Genomic DNA, 18,642 nt, shown 5'->3' with positions numbered 1-18,642 from the left:
AATTTGATTTTCACAATACTCCTTTTTTTGTAGAAAGAAAATGGGAAATTAAGAAAGTTTAATAATTTGCCAGAATGAGAGAGCAGAAGTAGAATTTTATCCTAGATAAGCAACTTCAAAACCATGCTGTATTATACCCAACATGTACTTATTGATAAACGTCTTTTGTTTTGTTTTAAGATTGTATTTATTTATTTGGCAGAGAGAGACACAGTGAGAGAGGGAACACAAGCAGGGGGAGAGGGAGAGGGAGAAGCAGGCTTCCCGCTGAGCAGGGACCCCGACGTGGGGCTCGATCCCAGGACCCTGGGATCATGACCTAGGCCAAAGGCAGACGCTTAACAACTGAGCCACCCAGGCGCCCCCAATAAACGTTTAACAATAAATTGGGGGGCAGGAGGTAGGCCTGATTCGTGACATTTGCAATTCCATGATCAACTGCAGGCTAACTGTAACATAGACAAGGCTGGCTGTAATATCATATTAATATCTATCTATCTTTAGCAATGAAATAATGTTGATAATGAGCCAGTTCATAGTATACACTAGCCTGACAGACTGTTAGTGTGCAATGTAAACCAAAATACCAAGAAAAAGTTTGAGATGTGAAAACTTAACACAATAGCTTTTTAAAATATTTAATCATCAAGGATTTATTATAAAGATTGTTTGCACTGATTCAGGAGTCTTGAACCTCTGTGCTTTTGAGATTACCAAATAGACTAAAATTATTTGACAAACATCCAACTAGAAGGGATGTCCCCACTAAAAGAGTTTCTTAAGAAAAATTCCTTAACTGACTTTTTCCATTCCACACATCACAATTTTGATTGTAATATTCCAACAGGGTCTATTCAAATCATCATAAAAAACAATGCTTAGAGGGCTCCTTTATGAACCCTCTACGAAAATGACAAGCATGCTTGCTTGCAAACAACTGAACACAATGCCTTAAAAAAAGTATATTCATAAGACAATGGTTTTAACTGAGCTACGAATATATACATAAGCATAACTGACATCCCCCAATAAAGTTTTGATATCAAGATCCAAATGTACTATGGAATCGTTAAGAATCATAGCCATTGAGGGGAGCCTGGGCGGATCAGTAGTTAAGCGTCTGCCTTCGGCTCCGGGCGTGATCTCAGGGTCCTGGGATCAAGCCCCACATCAGGCTCCCTGCTCCACTGGGAAGCCTGCTTCTTCCTCTCCCACTCCCCCTGCTTGTGTTCCCTTTCTCGCTGGCTGTCTCTCTCTCTGTCAAATAAATAAATAAAATCTTTAAAAAAAAAAAAAAAAAAGAATCGTAGACATTGAGGCCTGAACAACATTCATCCTAAAAGCCCTAGACATCTCTCCTCCGTTGCACATTGTCATGATACCCCAAACTGGTGGCACCATTAAGCACCCCAGGTGGTACCAGCTCATGGACATCACCCTGCAGTCACTCCACAGCCATTTTCCTGTGTGTTCAGGAAGTTGTCAGCACAGGCTCAGACTCCACCAGTTACCTGCTGCTGGCTCAGGAAGTCAATCACAAAGGATAGAAATTCCCCCATCTTTAATAATATTTATGAGCATAAGATTTCAGTACAGCAACACAAGTGTAATTTCCCACGGAGGTCCCTATATGAGATTTGACCTGTGACTTGGTTATTTAGATAATTTTGCTAATTTTGCCTAATCCGTTGCTGCTGTCACTAATATTGCTGCTGCTCCTCTTTCCTTCTCTACCTTTTGATCATTTTATTGGCATCATTTGCATTTTCCACATCAGGTAAAGAGAAGAAAATACATGTGGTGAAATGATAGCAAACACATTCATCAAAATATAAGGCAAACATTTCTATTGAAGAGAAAAGTAAAATGATTGGCTAACATAAGATTTGTGATTGGATTAATATTTGAATATTCTCAGGAATCCTTCTCTTGTAAACCTGAGTAAAAAGGACTACCTATAAATATTAGATATTTTCAAAGTGTAAGTCTGCTATATAAAAGGAAATCTAAACATGAATATTATAAATCTGTTATCACAAAAAAAAAAAATCCAAAGTCATACTCAATGATTCTAATTCTCTAAAAACATGCATCATGGCAATAAGTATAATGATCTCATTTGACTAAAAATACAATATATAATTTTTGAATAGCCAGACTTTCAGATTCCTATAATTTTCCAAAGGGATTACTACAAGAAAAGTAAAATCGGGATAAGAACAACCAGTCTAGTTTTTATTTCCTCTGGAAAAACAAACACAAATCTTAAGGCAGTCACAAAAAATAACTAAGAGAAATTACCACTGGACACATCTCCTTCCACTCTCTTCACTCACAGCTTACTTAAAATGCAAACCAACTCGCCACAGTCCTGACCTATTCTCTCCAATTTCTGAATGTCAAACATTTAGAGCAACTGTTGGCTGTCAAGAGGATGAAGACTGTGGAAGCAGAGAAACTGGACATTTGGCATTTCAACATTCCAGAGGAAGTGATTTAATTATTAAATTAGCGTTAAGAGAAAAGCATTTATACAAAGATCCAGGCACACACTCTGTCATAAAAAATGTCTCTGAAATGGTAAAACACATATTAAAGAAGTGGGAAAAGGGACAATATTGTATAAGCTAGTATGATTGCATATTAACTCTTACATGTCAGCGATAAATGAAAACCTAAAGTATAAAAATGATTTAATTACAAAAATCCACAAAATTGCTGTTTGCTGCAGAATACTTTTTATATATTTCTTACAAAGTTATTGAAAGTTGATATTTTTCTATTGCTCCAAATTAAAAACCTATGTGTTTGATCTTGTTTTAATATTTATATAATTAAATTGCATCTATTTCTCTCATTACTTTTCAAATGCTCATTAAATGATTTCTTTAATCATTTACCACTACCACTCAGTGCTTCACTATCTTCAATACATAAATAATGACAAATTCAAACATTACTTGGGGGAAAATGTCCATTTATGTCTTCCCTTGAATATCATTTCATCTGGTCTTATTTCAATAAAAAAAAATATGACTTGAACAATACCTATCAATAGCAATGTGGAATAGGTTGGCATTTCCAAAAGTGTGTTCCTTGGAAGCCCAGATCTAAGAATCTTTTATTTAGTAATTTTGTGTTTTATAGGTCCACATTTTTAGCATACTTTTTATTTTAGTATGTCAAATGTTCAAGAAAACACATGAATCATAAATATATTGTTCAATGAATTTTCACAAAGTGAAACCAACACCCAGATCAAAACATTATTAGCACCCAGAAGCCTCTTTAAGCCCCCTTCCGTAGTAACCATTGTTCTGATATCTAACAGCATAGATTAGTTTGCCTGTTTAAAAACTTTATATAAATGGAATCACCCAATATGTACTCCTTTTTTTTTTTTAAGATTTTTATTTATTTATTTGACAGAGACAGCCAACGAGAGAGGGAACACTATCAGGGGGAGTGGGAGAGGAAGAAGCAGGCTCCTAGCGGAGGAGCCTGATGTGGGGTTTCGATCCCAGAACGCCGGAATCACGCCCTGAGCCAAAGGCAGACGCTTAACGACTGCGCCACCCAGGCGCCCCACCCAATATGTACTCTTTCATGTCTGCCTGTTATATCTCAATATTGTATTCGTGAAATTTATTATGTTATTCTGTATTTATAGTTTGTTTATTATCATTGCTGTATTGTAGTCCATTATATGAACTTATCACACTTTATTCATTCTACTGTTGATAAACATTTGTACGTTTCCAGTTTAGGAGTCCTTACAAATAATGCTGCTATGAACATTCTATAGTGCATGTCTTTTGGTGAACATATATGTGAATTTTTGTTAGATATATAATCTAGGTGTGGAAATGCTGGCTCATAAGATAAGCACATATTCAGCTTTAACGATTACTGCCAACCAGCTTTCCCAAGTGGTCATTCTAATTTTACACTCCTGCCAATAGTGGATGAGCGTTGCCACCACTCTATATCCTTGACACACTTGGCATTTTCTGTTTTTATTTTAGCCACTCCTTTGTAATCATGCTATGGTTTTAATTTATATTTTCCTGATGACTAATGAATTTGAGCACATTTTCATCTCTAATGGCCACTTAAATATCCTCTCCTCTAACATGACTATTCAAATCATTTGTCCATTTTTTCTATTCAATTCTGGCTTTTTGATGGGATTTGTAGCAATTTTATACATATTTTATACATGAGTCTTTTGTCAGATATATATAGTAAAAATATCTTCTCCAACTCTCCAGCTCTCTTCTTTAGTTTCTTAGTGGTGTCCTTTCATGAAGAGTCCTTACTTTAAATGTAGACTTTTTACCATCTTTTTTCTTTATGTGTCAAGAAAATTTTTCCTTCATGTCAGGAAGATAACTTCCTATCTTTTCCCCCCAGAGCCAAATTGTTTTATCTTTCATATGTAAATGTGAAGAAAGGTTCTTTTTTTTTTTCTTCCTAGAGATATCTAATTGACCCAGTACCTTTTATTGAAAAGATCATACTTTGTCCACTGCACTGCAGTGTCATCTTTGTTATAAATTACAATGAGGGTCTATTACTGGACTCTATTCTATTCCATTGGTCTATTTGCCTATCCTTATGCCAAAAACACACTGCTTTAATCACTAGTTCTGTGAAACCTTGATAGGGAGGAGATTCCCATTAAAATGACTATCAAGAAAAGTTACACAATTTTTGTTGTTTTTTCCCATTTACTATTTGAATTATCAGAAACCTTATTTAATACACTAATGTGTATTATAATTATTAAATAGGTAGGGATTCTGGGATGGCTCAGTCAGTTAAGTGCCTGCCTTCAGCTCAGATCATGATCCTGGGGTCCTGGGATCCAGCCCCTCGGGTGGGCTCCCTGTTCAGTGGGGGGTCTGCTTCTCCCTGTACCTCTGCCCCTCCCCCCACTCTGGCGCGCACACGCGCTCTCTCTCTCTCTTTCTGCAATCTCTCTCTCAAACAAATAAATAAAAATCTTCTAAAAAAATCTAATAGGTAGATATATGGTGTTTCCCAAACTTTAATTACACTATGGAAATTTTTTTCCACAAATATCTTATAGGACTAGTGTTCTAAGTAGCACTTTGGGAAATAAATAGATCTGTTTTCAGGTGGTAAGAGTTGACCTTCAGGCCAAGTCCAAGTTGTTGATGAAAACTTATAGCCCCCAGCATGAGATAGGGTTTTTAATTTTCTTCACAACATGCATGAGGTCAATTACATTAAGCTGCACACATCCAGGTGCTTAAAAGAAGACAGATACCTATATTTTGGAATTCAATGGGCAAGATAAAAAAAATCCTCTTTCAGACCTTTCCTTGCACTCCTAGGTCTTACAGACTTTTGGTGCCTCATCCTTGATTCAGAATGAGAAGGTATAATAAAATGAATTATTTTAATATCAATGATAGCCACCTGGGCTTCCTGGGTGTCCACAGTTATTCATTCACTTGAGGCATATTAAAGCAAGCTTGGAAAATACAACATAGTAGAACCACCTGCCTGGCTTCCCATGGAGCTCTAAGATTTGAAGCTCTATTTCTTGTTATTGGAGACGGCAAAGAGTTCCAGAGATGGGAAGAGTTAATATCTAAATCATCTGATCCTCTATTTCAAGTTTGTCTTATTTAAACCTAGTCAAGGCTTGGAGAACTTGCATCACTTAACCTAAAACCTGCCCTTTCCCCACCCCACCATCATCCTGATGTCTGATTAGCCTAAGGAATCCTTAGGCACATTTTTTCTGTCACAGGATAATCAAAGTCATAAGGATGCCACGATTAGAGTTCTAAAATTTCTCATTTTTGCTTACATTATAAACATCTTGGGATTTTAATTTGTGAAAAGAAACCAGGGTTATTCTGTATTTAGCTACTATAACAATTTACTAGAAAAATTAAATGTATGTATTTTACTCTAAGAAAAATAGTATTTCAGCAAATAGAGTGTTTCAATCAGCCACATATACTAAAAAAACCACATCAAATGCACTGGTTGAAGTGGGATTTATGGATACTACAAGTACACCTGCAAATACATTAATAAGGCCCTTATACAACACCCATATCCAACACCTATTAATAAGCATATTATCACTCCTACTGGGGGCCAGGTCTTTTAAAGACTAATCCTACCCGAGTAAGTAAGGGATTTGGTGAAGCATGGTGGGAGAAGCCCAAGTCAACAAAACTAAGTTCAAAGATTTATCCTACCACTTAAGGTCTGTGTGACCCTAAGTTATTTAGACTTTTGGAATTCCACTTTTCTGGTTTACAAATTAATATAGTAATGTCTACCCATAGAGCTCTATTATATAAGATATATATGTGAAGTATTTAACAGATTACCTGTCATACAGAGAATGTTCAGTAAATATCCATCCCTTTTCCCCAACCCCTTCACCAAAACCAGACACTTAAAGGATGTTACTAAAGGATCATCACCTTTTAACATTTATGTCAAGTTGACCATCTTCAGCTTGGAAATTCTGTGCACCTGAACTTCTCAACACTTCAAAATAACCTGAATTTCTAAGAATACAAATATGGCACCACAGTGGATGAATTGAAACTGACGTCCAGAAAAACAAATTTGTACATTCATGTGATAAAAGCAAAACGCCAGGATGACATTTCAGTGCCACCGTATTAGTACTACCAGTATTTATCCAAGCAAGATTCCATATATGCATCTATAATATACTCTACTCTAAGAGCAAAGTTGGAATTTCAGGCTTTCCTTAGACTACTTAAGTTTTTATCATTTTATTTTCTTTAGCTAAGGCAGACATGGCTGAATTACTTCATGGTAGAAAATAGAATCATTAGACACTTCCAAAATGGAAAGCAGTTAAAGGTGTCAGTTCTCAAGCTATATTATAGTTAATACAAATCGGAATCTTATCAGAAATATTTCAAGTTTATGGTTAGAACTGTTCTTAACTGTAAAACTCCAAAATCAAGTTTAAGGTTAGAATTGTTCTTAACTGTTAAAGTTCAAAATGTGGAGGCATAGACATTGCTCAAAAATAATGTCACCTAAGGATCAGAATCCAGCAAAAATTGACAACTGAATCTCTTCCATCACTATAGGAGTCAAGATGACCCACAACTACTTCTGTTGCTAGGTATTTAAAAATTTGTGCTCATCACAAGTTTCTTAGGGGCCTTTTTTCTCATGATATCTTATGATGCTCTTAATTATGTCATTATGTAGACTATGATGGAGTCATGTTCAAATATTATTTCTACATGTTTGTCTACCACCTAAGAGAGCAATACTAAGTGTAAAAACCCTGAACCATATGCCCCTGGAATCCTAGATTATACTATTTCCTATATTAGAAGTACTGATGTTATAAAAGAAATGAGTTGGGGGAAAAATCCTCTGATCCACATCTTCAGACTGATACAATAGAAAAATTAACCTATTTTTCAAATCAGCTTACATTTAAACTAGAGATAGATAGGTAGAAACCACCAAATGTTGGGCTGTCCCTTTAACACCAACTGAAATATGCCCATGGGGGTAGGATCAAACACATTTGAAATGGCTGTCTTTATCTTATCCCAGTCCTTCTGTTTTCTAGTTTCCCATCCTTTGCTGTACATTGCCTCTTGTAGTGACTTCTTCAATGGATCTCAGTTTTCTTCCCATCCGATATCCATATTACTAAACTCCAGTTTGTGGACTAACCTCACTACTACTAATCATTATCATTACCTGTGGCATTTTATCTCTTAAATGCCCTATTTCTTATTTTTCTGCTACTAATTCAGTGCTGAAAACCTGAGAGCTTTCTAGCCTTTCCGACAATACCGGTAGGGAAACTGCTTAAGGAATCCAAGCTATTCATAAATCATCATTACCAGGAGTGGCCTACCATTAAAGACAGTGCCCGTGAGCAAATCCCAGCATTCAAATATCTTAGTCTTACTGCATCTGTAATGAGTCTAAGAATTACAACTAAGAGATTTACAGCACTGGCTATAAACTACATGTGAAACCTAAAATGATTTGGGTTATAAAAAACACTGTGAAGACTTCTCACTATATTTCATTTTCCCAAGTAAAATGAATAAGAAAGTTTGGTTTAAAATCTATATTGATTAATAATAATCAAAGCCCCAAAATAATGCATATGTCCACCAATAAGAGACTAGTTAAGAGATCATGGTAAGTTCATACAATGGAGCACTATACAGTCTTAAAAAGGAATAAGGAAAGTCTTTATAAGTGGTTATAGAATGACTGCAAGATATATAATTAAGTGATATATATATATATATATATATATATATATATAAAAAACCATTTTTCTTCTATTCAGCACCTTAAAATATGTTGATAGTTGAAACCAGAAGCTATAACATTGTTTTGATGTTTAGTGTTTGTAGATATATAACACATTGGTAGCAGAAAGGGACCTATAAAGTAGTAAGGCTTCTTCTACATTCCAATTAAAGTGGTAAAATACTGATTCCAAGCACACTGTAAAAATTAAGTATTTTTGAGCCCTAGAGAAACTACTAAAAACACTAAAAACGCAAACAGATAGTCAAAAGCACAATAGATAAATTAAAATATAATACTAAAAATAATGTTACATAAATTAATTTGAACTTAATATTAGTTTACTCATAATTTATTTTTCTCTTTACAAAATATTTCTATTTCCTAGCTCAGTCCACTAAAAGGCCTAAAAACTATAACAATCCAATGGCAATGAAAACCTTCAGTGTCCATATTTTGGTTTCTAAATACCATTACCCACTTAAAGAAACCAGAGAATTTGGAGAAATAGTTGATTTCAGGTCTGGAAAAGGAAATGTCAAATTAAGCTTATAATATCTTGCTTGTACCTGAAAGTAAAGAGACTATGAAAAACAACTGGGGTCATGTTAAAAGAATATAGGCAATCATTCCCACTGACCAAAGATGGGGCAATTTGAGCAGCCAAAAAAAGAATAATGACTCCAGTACACTGAAGCATATCAAACATTTTATATATTTTTGTATACTTATAAATAATATGTTATATAAGTTCATATATTAATATACAGTAAGTTCATAATGATATACACAATAAATAAGATATAATAAATAAGACTTAATTGGTCACCTTTAAATGTTGCTAGGGCATCAACTCATTATGCTCAATGGAGCAATCAATGGAAACAATCTGTCATTATCCTGTCTTCCCACGTGGATCATATTTCAGGATGATCAAATGGTTATCAGGGAAAGATCTTCTTCATAGAAGAATCAGAACTAATAATTGCAGGGGGCGCCTGGGTGGCACAGCGGTTAAGCGTCTGCCTTCGGCTCAGGGCGTGATCCTGGCGTTGTGGGATCGAGCCCCACATCAGGCTCCTCTGCTATGAGCCTGCTTCTTCCTCTCCCACTCCCCCTGCTTGTGTTCCCTCATTTGCTGGCTGTCTCTATCTCTGTCAAATAAATAAATAAAATCTTTAAAAAAAAAAAAAGAACTAATAATTGCAAGACAAATGGCAGTGTTAGAATTCGATTCCTATCAAGATCATGGATTTTAGGAACAATCACCAATGGCCACTAAAACCATTAGGTGAAAGGTATTTGGGGAATTAAAATGGAGGGATCAGGCGGACACCACCTGAACCTACTTATCAATCTTATTAAAAAGCAACAGCAGTATATATGTACCTCCTCGTGTAGTACAGTAAGAATACAGCATTTTTTAAAGGAACTTAATTTAATCAAACATCTACATATAATCTAATTTACAGGAAGTTCAGGAAATATAGAAATAGTAACACGTTAAAGACACCAGACGACATAATCAGCTAAATCCAAAACTTGAGAAATTCTACTAGACAAATGATCTAGCATGTTCAACAAGTAAATGGAAGGAAGAAAACAAAGAAAACTGTTATAGAGTAAAAGGAAAATAAAAAGGAGAAGGAACTTAAGAGATAAAATGAACAAATGTCAAATCCTGATTCCAACAACATACAAAAAGATATTTTTGAGACAATGAGGGAAAATAGAACATAAACTGGGTATTTAACAATATTGAGAAATAAATGTTCAATATGTTGGATGTGTTAACATTACTGTGTCATCACGTATTTTAAAAAGTCATCATGTATTAGAGAAACATACTGAAGTATTTATTTGTGAAATTATTTGATATCTGGGATTCTCTACAAAATCCTCCAGAGGTATCCAAGCACTACTTATGCATTAAATTACATTACAAAGTAAGTAAATTTTGAAAATCCATACTGATATATTGATTGTATAGCACCATTAAAGAAAAAGAACTGTGGTAAATAAGTATCTAACAGTAACTCCACGTTTCATACCAAATTTCAAATGGTGATAACTAGTTCTATACTAATTGTGTGGAATACATGGCCTACCAGACGCCATTATATTTTGTTAAGTTCATGGAGATTGTGCATAAAAACTATCTGAACTACCACACTGCACCCCATCCTTTCTTTGTAGATGGTCAGGCTGAAAAAATGGTGTAAACCACTAGAGATTCTCTTGTTTGGGCTACCGGAGCACGATTTTCACTGATTTTCCCATTCTTTACCACATCATTCTTTGTGGTCAGCAGAGTTCAGGGGTGCTGAATTGTCAAGACTTGCTTAAACCTTCCCCACACAAGGTTCAGAGAGCATATAGATCATAGTGTGAGAAGAGAGTATGTCACTAACTGATTAAGTCAATCTTCCCTCCAGAGCAAGCTGACCACCATTGAACCATTAAGGCCTTTCTCATAGCATCATAACCTACACATTTCAGACCAACATCTGCAGATAGTCACAAAATGAAGAAAGAAATCCCTACCTATGGGTGACTATAGCTAAGGATATGGTCCCCTACTGTTTCCAAGCCACTAGAATAAAAATCCACAGTATTTGCTGTGTTGAAGAGCAATGTGGTTGAAGGCTTGTTCATTTCTTGTCTGTTTTTATTCTTCTGCCCAGCACAACTGTCTGCTTTCTGTGTACATCTCATGAAAATTGGCAGGTGAATGATCAAAATAATCAAAAGGCTCTTATGTATCTGAAGAGGCTATCTCACAAGTTAATAAAGTAATTCTCAGGTTGTCACACACCTTTTCTGTGATACACTTAGATGCCTTTCTTTAAACGCCATATACAAGGCCTGAAATAATAATGTAATTGAAAGCTTGATTTTGTTCCCAAAATCATCTACAAAATCATTAAGAGCCTGAGCCTACTCACAGCAAAGCAATTTACAATAATATTAACTACCTCCACTTGAAAAAAATCGTTATTGTTTAATTACTGATCCTTTACTCTGCATTGATCAAACCTGAAGCCACAGTTCCAGGAACTGAGAATCAATTGGATTTTATTGGATATTCTAATATAAATCATATTTCAAGATATATCTGCCCTTGGTAATTACAAAATTCATAGAGAATATTTTGGTACACAGTGATCTGGTAAGACAAAAATTCAATTTTTACCTTTCTTTGATATTTAAAAAATACTTAATTTGGTAAAGTAAGCAGTTTGGCAAGGTTTGTATTCCCTGAACAAAGGAAGACCCAATTCTTCATAAATAATTCTTAGTTTGTTGATTTAGATTTGTTATATATTCACTCCAAAATCAACCTTACCATCCCACCAAACAGCTCTGTGAATTTAAGAACACTTGGCCAGGCAAACCTGTGTAATTATTTTCTCATGTGGAAAAAATTATGGAAGCAGTGGTTAGAAAATAATCTACATGAGTTCTTTCCAACCCCATTATTCTATGTCTTATTTATGCCTGTACAAGTAGCTCTGGCTACCTATTCAGTCCATGAAAGAAACTAAAAAACAGCCATAAGATGTATCCCATCTTTCCGCCTCCTCTTTTTTTTTTTTAAAGATTTTATTTATTTATTTGACAGAGATAGAGACAGCCAGCGAGAGAGGGAACACAAGCAGGAGGAGTGGGAGAGGAAGAAGCAGGCTCATAGCAGAGGAGCCTGATGTGGGGCTCGATCCCATAACGCCGGGATCACGCCCTGAGTCGAAGGCAGACGCTTAACCGCTGTGCCACCCAGGCGCCCCTTTCCACCTCCTCTTAACTGAATATGAATCCAGTGAAAATTTGTTGGTTTTTATGGAATCCTAATCTTAAAGATAAAAATTCCTTTGCAAGTGCTGGCATGGTTGACAGACAGAGTTTACTGAAGATAACCAGGCATGGTCTCTGTTTTCTTTTGTTTCACTTTCCCATACCATTTTTCACTTTTCTCCAATTCGGAGAACAAATATTTACCATATTCATCTTGTAATGATGAATAAAAAAAACAGCAACAAGAGCAATGCCTATAGTTGCAAAAATAAAATGGCATTGCTTTTAGATGTCATACTACAAAGAACTGAAAACAGAATTACTTCTCAAATATAAACCTAGGTATCACTCTGCAACTGTTTATGATTTTCTCTTACATTTTTTTTTTTTGCTTTTTCCTGTCTGTCCATGTTCACTTCTCCTGTCTCTTCCATTTTCTTCCACTGCATTTTAATCTCCTTTTGCTATCCATGTTCTCTCCTTTAGTCATTTATAACAGAAAATGCATTCTTTTTCCTCCCTAAAATTTTTCCTATCCTGCATTTCCTGTTTCAAGTAGTTTTAAGAATGTCATCCACGAGTCTTCATAGACTACTACCTCTCTCTCACAGAATGCCCAGATCCAGTTACTGAGTCCTGCTTGTTCTCCCTCCTAAATAATGGAAATATCCTCCTGAAATATCCTCTCTATCTCCATTTTGCACTATTCATCAACTCCTGTCTAGACAATTGCAATACTCTCTCTTCATTTATCTCTTTGTCTCCATTCTGTTGAGTAACAAGTACAATCTAATCCATACATGCCCCCTCCAATAAGTCATTTCTCTAAAACACATAGGATCAAGTCTCTGCCACGTTAAACATCTTCCAGCGATTCTGAACTGTTGAAGATTTTCAGCATGGGACACAGCATTTATATTTGATTTATGCCCACCCTTCAATCTACATTCCACACCATCAGTTTTAACTCTTCCTCTCCACCCACCCCAACCATAAGCATACCTCTGCACGCCAGAAATCTTCATATCTCCATCTCTGTGTGCATATGCATATCACCCCTGCTGTTATAATGTTATCACTGTGCTTCACATATCTTGTTATAACTTATCACAATGAATTATAGTTACACATTAATATGTATCTGTCTGCTAAACTGGATTCCTTGAAGATGAGGACCGCAGCTTGGAAATCTTTATATACTTGACAATGAACACTACGTTTGTCCAATTGTAGATACCTGATACATATTTGTTGAATGCCCTCAAAATAAAGAGCTGCTCGAAACATTTTGTTACTTGTTAAGTTCATTATATAATGAATTCTCAACTTCAGTCTAGGCTGTGCCCGCTGAGGGAATTCAGACTTTAGTTGTTCAGACAGGTCTGAGAGAAGACCATGTGCAAGGGAACTAGGAGTCTCCTGGGAAACAACTCAAGTTATACCACTGATGAGTCTGAGACAGATCTGGAAATGTCTGGTCAACTTGAAGGGATGACTTGACAAGTATTTGTTTGTAGGGGACCAGAAGTGTCTCCTGGGAGGGGACAAATTGAAAGAAAGGCTGATTCTAAATGCCAGATGGAAGTTTGTGGGTACACTGTGGTATACTCTGCCCCATGAAAGTCCTCAGGCACATTCTAGAAACAGACACCAAACAAAAACTTAAAAAGTAAATTCATTAAAAACCCTGCAAATCAAAAAAGCACAAGTCACACTGCTTTAAGACCATCTAAAAAAGTATATGACAAAGGAGAGAGAGAACACATCTCACCCACTTTTCCTCTGACCTGAGGGTCAGCTTTGTCATGGTCAAGACAAAGGAAACCACCATACTCATGGGAGCCCCTGGGGACTGCCAAGCAGCACCCTAGTCTGTGCTACAGGACACCAATGCCTGACTAATACCATGACATCATGGTTTCTACCAAGCTGCCAAGAAACAGTAGTACCTGGCAGAGGCATGTACCTGATAGAATAGTGGTGGACACTGGCAGAAAACACAGTTTCACCAGGACCCTGGGAGTATCAACTTATACCAGCATTTATAAGACATGTCCAGGGAATTCCTAAATATGACTGGAAGAAGGGTTTGAAAACTTTTCTTAAACAACAAACAAACAAACAAAAACAAAAAACCATACATTTATCCAAGTACATTAAAGCAAAGAAAAAAAACTTAAATTATTATCTGAACATTAATAATGATGTAGGCAGAATAATCATTGTTTTAATATATTTGCAACCTTTTCAGCTGCATCTGTTTCTAATTCCATGTCAATGAAAAATTTTGGGGAGGAAAAACATATGTCTTCAAAAAGGTTCTATTACTATTTTTTACATAAAATTGCTTATGATCACCTTAAAATTGCATTTTGTGATTAGTACATGTGAAATTGATGAGATGTAAAATTGACTCTTTTCTGTAGACAATATTTTAATTGAGAAATGCTCTCTAGGTAGATGCTGAGGTAATCTAGAAAAGTCAGAAAAAAAACTCCTCCAGATAGAGAATATTCTCAATTCTAATTTAGTTGTTAATATTTCAGTGTTTAAATGTTTCACCCAACTATTTCTATTGTCTAATTGCCTCCATTCACTCTCTTTCTCTTAAAAATATTTTATAAAAAAAAAAAAAGCATTTATTTTTCTTTTGAACATTTCATCAGAAATGTGGCAAAAGGTCTTCTCCCTTTTATTTCATTCTAATAAAGGATATAAATTTATCCAATTAAAAATCATAGTTCCATCAAAATATTCTTCCCATAAGATTGTCCAAAGTGCAACTATAGGATTTCAGAATGAAATCATGTATACTATTTGAGCTCTGATATAGTTTGTTCAGTTTCTTCCTTGCTTGTAGGATAAATATTGGAGTCTTCTATTTTGGAGGAAAAAACAAAACAAAACAACTGTATAGGCCAGGAAGGAACTGGCTGATACAACAAATGGCTGGCAGCGTCAAATATTTTTCCCATCATTATCGCAAAAGGAAAATAGCCACCCTGTCCACATACACTTGGTTTTATCATCTATCTATCTATCTATCTATCTATTTATCTATCTATCTATCTATCTTTTACGAGAGAGAGAAAGAGAGAGAGCATGTGAGGGTGGAGAGGGACAGAGAGAGAATTTTAAGCATGCAGGGCTCAATCCCACAACCCCGAGATCGTGACCTGAGCCGAAATCGAGTTGGACGCTTAACTGACTGAGCCACGCAGGCACCCCACCATGACTGATTTTTATAGATACATTTAATTTTATTGCTTCTCTGCTTTCTACTCTTTTTACTCCTGCTTATGTTTTTTCTCTCCACTCAGTTTGTTCCCTTTAGCACTTCCTGTGGGGCTGGTTTAGTGATCATGAATTCCTTTAATTTTTGTTTGCCTGAGAAATTCTTTATTTCTCCTTCTATTCTGAATGATAGCCTTGATGGGTAGAGTATTCTTGGTTGCAGGGTTTTTTTTTTTCCCTTATAACACTTTGAATATATCATGCCACTCTCTTCTATCCCAAAATAGAAACTGAAAAACACAGTAGAACAGATCAAAGAAACCAGGAGCTGGTTCTTTGAAAGAATCAACAAAATAAATATACCTTTAGCCAGACTCCTCAAAAAAAAAAAAAAAAAAAAAAAAGACATGACTCAAATAAACAAAATCATAAATGAAAGGAGAAACAACTGACATCACAGAAATTCAAAGGATTATAATATTATGAAAAATTATATGCCAACAAATTGAACAACCTAGAAAAACTGAAAAATTACTAGAAATATATAAACTTCTAAAACTGAACAAGAAAAAAATAGAAAGTTTGAACAGACCAATTACTAGCAATGAAATTGAATTAGTAATAAAAAACAAAAACAACCCAAAAAACCTTCCAACAAACAAAAGTCCAGGATCAGACTGCTTCACAGATGAATTCTACCAAACCTTTAAAGAACAGTTAATACCTATTCTTCTCAAACTATTCAAAAAAATAAAAGAAGAAGCAAAGCTTCCAAAGTCATCTTATGAGGCCAGCATTACCCCGATACCAAAACCAGATAAAGACACTACAGAAAAGAGAACTACAGGCTAATATTGCTGATGAACATAGATCCAAAAATCCTCAACAAAATACTAGCTGACCAAATTCAACAACAGATTTAAAACAAACAAACAAACAAACCAAAAAGAAAAAAAAAAAAAAAAAAAAAACCCTTTACCACAATCAAGTGGGATTTATTCCTGGGATGCAAGGGTGGTTCGATATTCACAAATCATCAGTGTGATACATCACATCAACAAGAAAAGATAAGAACTATATGATCATTTCAATAGATGCAGTAAAAGCATTTGACAATGTACAACATCCATTCTTGATTTAAAAAAAAATCCCTCAAAGTAGAGATAAATGGAACGTATGTTAACATAATAAAGTCCACATATGAAAAACCTACAGCTAATATAATCTTCAATGAGGAGAAACTGAAGGCTTTTCTTCTACAGTCAGGGACAAGATAGGGATGTTCACTCTCACCACTTTTATTCAAAACACTAAGGACTCTGCCAAAAAACTGAAATAAAAATAAAAAGAATGGATAAATAAATTCAGTAAATTCACAGGATAATCCTGTGTGTAGGATTATCCATTGCATTTCTACACACTAATAATAAAGTAGCAGAAAGAGAAATTAAGAAAACAATCTCATTTACAAGTGCACCAAAAATAATAAAATACCTAGGAATAAAAGGAGGTATTAACCAAGGAGGTAAAGGACTAGTAGTCCGAAAACTATAAAACACTGATGAAGGAAATTGAAGACAATACCAACAAATGGGAAGATATTCCATGCTCATGGTTTGAAAGAACAAATATTGTTAAAACGTCCATAATACCCAAAGCAATCTACAGATTTAATTTATCAAAATACTAACAGTATTTTTCACAGAACTAACACAAAGAATCCTAAAATTTGTATGGAACCACAAAAGACTCCAAATAGCCAAAGCAATCTTGAAAAGGAAGAACAAAACTGGAAATATCACAATTCCAGATGTTAAGATATACTACAAGGCTGTAGTATTCAAAACAATATGGTATTAGCACAAAAACACACACATAGATCAACAGAACAGAATAGAGAGCCCAGAAATAAACCCACAATTATATGATAAATCAATTTTCAACAAACGAACAAGAATATACAATGGAGAAAGATAATCTCTTCAACAAATGGTGTTGGGAAAACTGGACAGCTATATGCAAAAGAATGAAACTAGACCACTTTCTTTCACCATACACAAAAACAAACTCAAAATGGATTAAGGACCTAAATGTGAGACATGAAACCATAAAAATCCTAGAAGACAGCACAGGCAATAATTTCCCTGACATTGCCAAAGCAATATTTCTTAGGTATGTTTCCTGAGGCAAGGGAAACAAAAGCAAAGATAAACTATCGTGACCACATTAAAATAAAAAGCTTCTGCACAGCAAAGGGAACAATCAACAAAACTAAAAGATAACATACTTAATGAAAGATATTTGCAAATGGCATATCCTATAGAGGGTTAGTATCCAAAATATACAAAGAAATTATACAAGTCAGCACCCCCAAAAACAAATAACTGAATTGAAAAATAGGCAGAAGACATGAACAGACATCCTTTCAAAGAAGACATACAGGTGGCCAACAGACGTGAAAAGATGCTTGATATCACTCATCATCAGGGAAATGCAAATCAAAACTACAATGAGAAATCACCTCATACCTGTCAGAATGTCTAAAATCAGCAACACAAGAAACAAGTGTTGGTAAGGAGAAAAAGGAACCTTCATACACTGGTGGTAAGAATGCAAGTTAGTGCAGTCACTGTGAAAACCAGCATGGAGGTTCTCTAAAAAATTAAAAGTAGAATTACTATATGATCCAGCCATTCCACTACTGGGTATTTACCCAGAGAAAATGAAAACACTAATTGAAACTATATATGTACCCCATTTATTGCAGCATTATTTACGATAGCCAAGATATGGAACCAACCCAACTGTCCAGCAACAGATGAATGGATAAAGAAGAGGCAGTATATATAGGCAGCATATATATACTACTATACACACACACACACACACACACACACACACACACACACAATGGAACATTACTTAGCCATAAGAAGAATGAAATCTTGCCATTTGCAACAACATGCATGGATCTAGAGAGTATAATGGTAAGTGAAATAAGCTTTCAGAGAAAGACAAATACCATATGTTTTCACTCATATGTGGCATTTCAGAAACAAAACAAATGAACAAGACAAAAAAGAGAAACAAAAACAGACTCTTAATATAGAGAACAAACTAATGGTTATCAGAGAGGAGGTGAATGGGGGATGGGTAAAATAGATGGAGAGGATTAAGAGTACACTTACCATGATGAGCACTGAGTAATGTATACAGTTCTTGAATCACTGTGCTGTGCACCTGAAACTAATATAACGTTGCATGTTAATTATATTGGAATTTAAAAAATAAATT

General features: G+C 35.2%; 1 long non-coding RNA gene across 6 annotated transcripts in view; it reads right to left on the bottom strand.

Moving 5' to 3' along the window:
* LOC123793671 (uncharacterized) overlaps nucleotides 1-18,642 on the bottom strand; it is a 628,690-nt gene that overhangs the window by 382,581 nt on the left and 227,467 nt on the right. For all 6 annotated transcript variants that reach the window (XR_015723077.1, XR_015723075.1, XR_015723078.1 and 3 more), the window contains one exon: nucleotides 18,537-18,594. This is a non-coding gene — a long non-coding RNA (uncharacterized LOC123793671). The remainder of the gene's footprint in view (nucleotides 1-18,536; nucleotides 18,595-18,642) is intronic.

This window comes from Ursus americanus, chromosome 35, assembly GCF_024610735.1.
Source record: "Ursus americanus isolate L20-20 chromosome 35, mUrsAme1.1.p, whole genome shotgun sequence".
NCBI classification, from domain to species: Eukaryota; Metazoa; Chordata; class Mammalia; order Carnivora; family Ursidae; genus Ursus; species Ursus americanus.
This window is presented reverse-complemented; position numbering and strand designations above follow the sequence as displayed.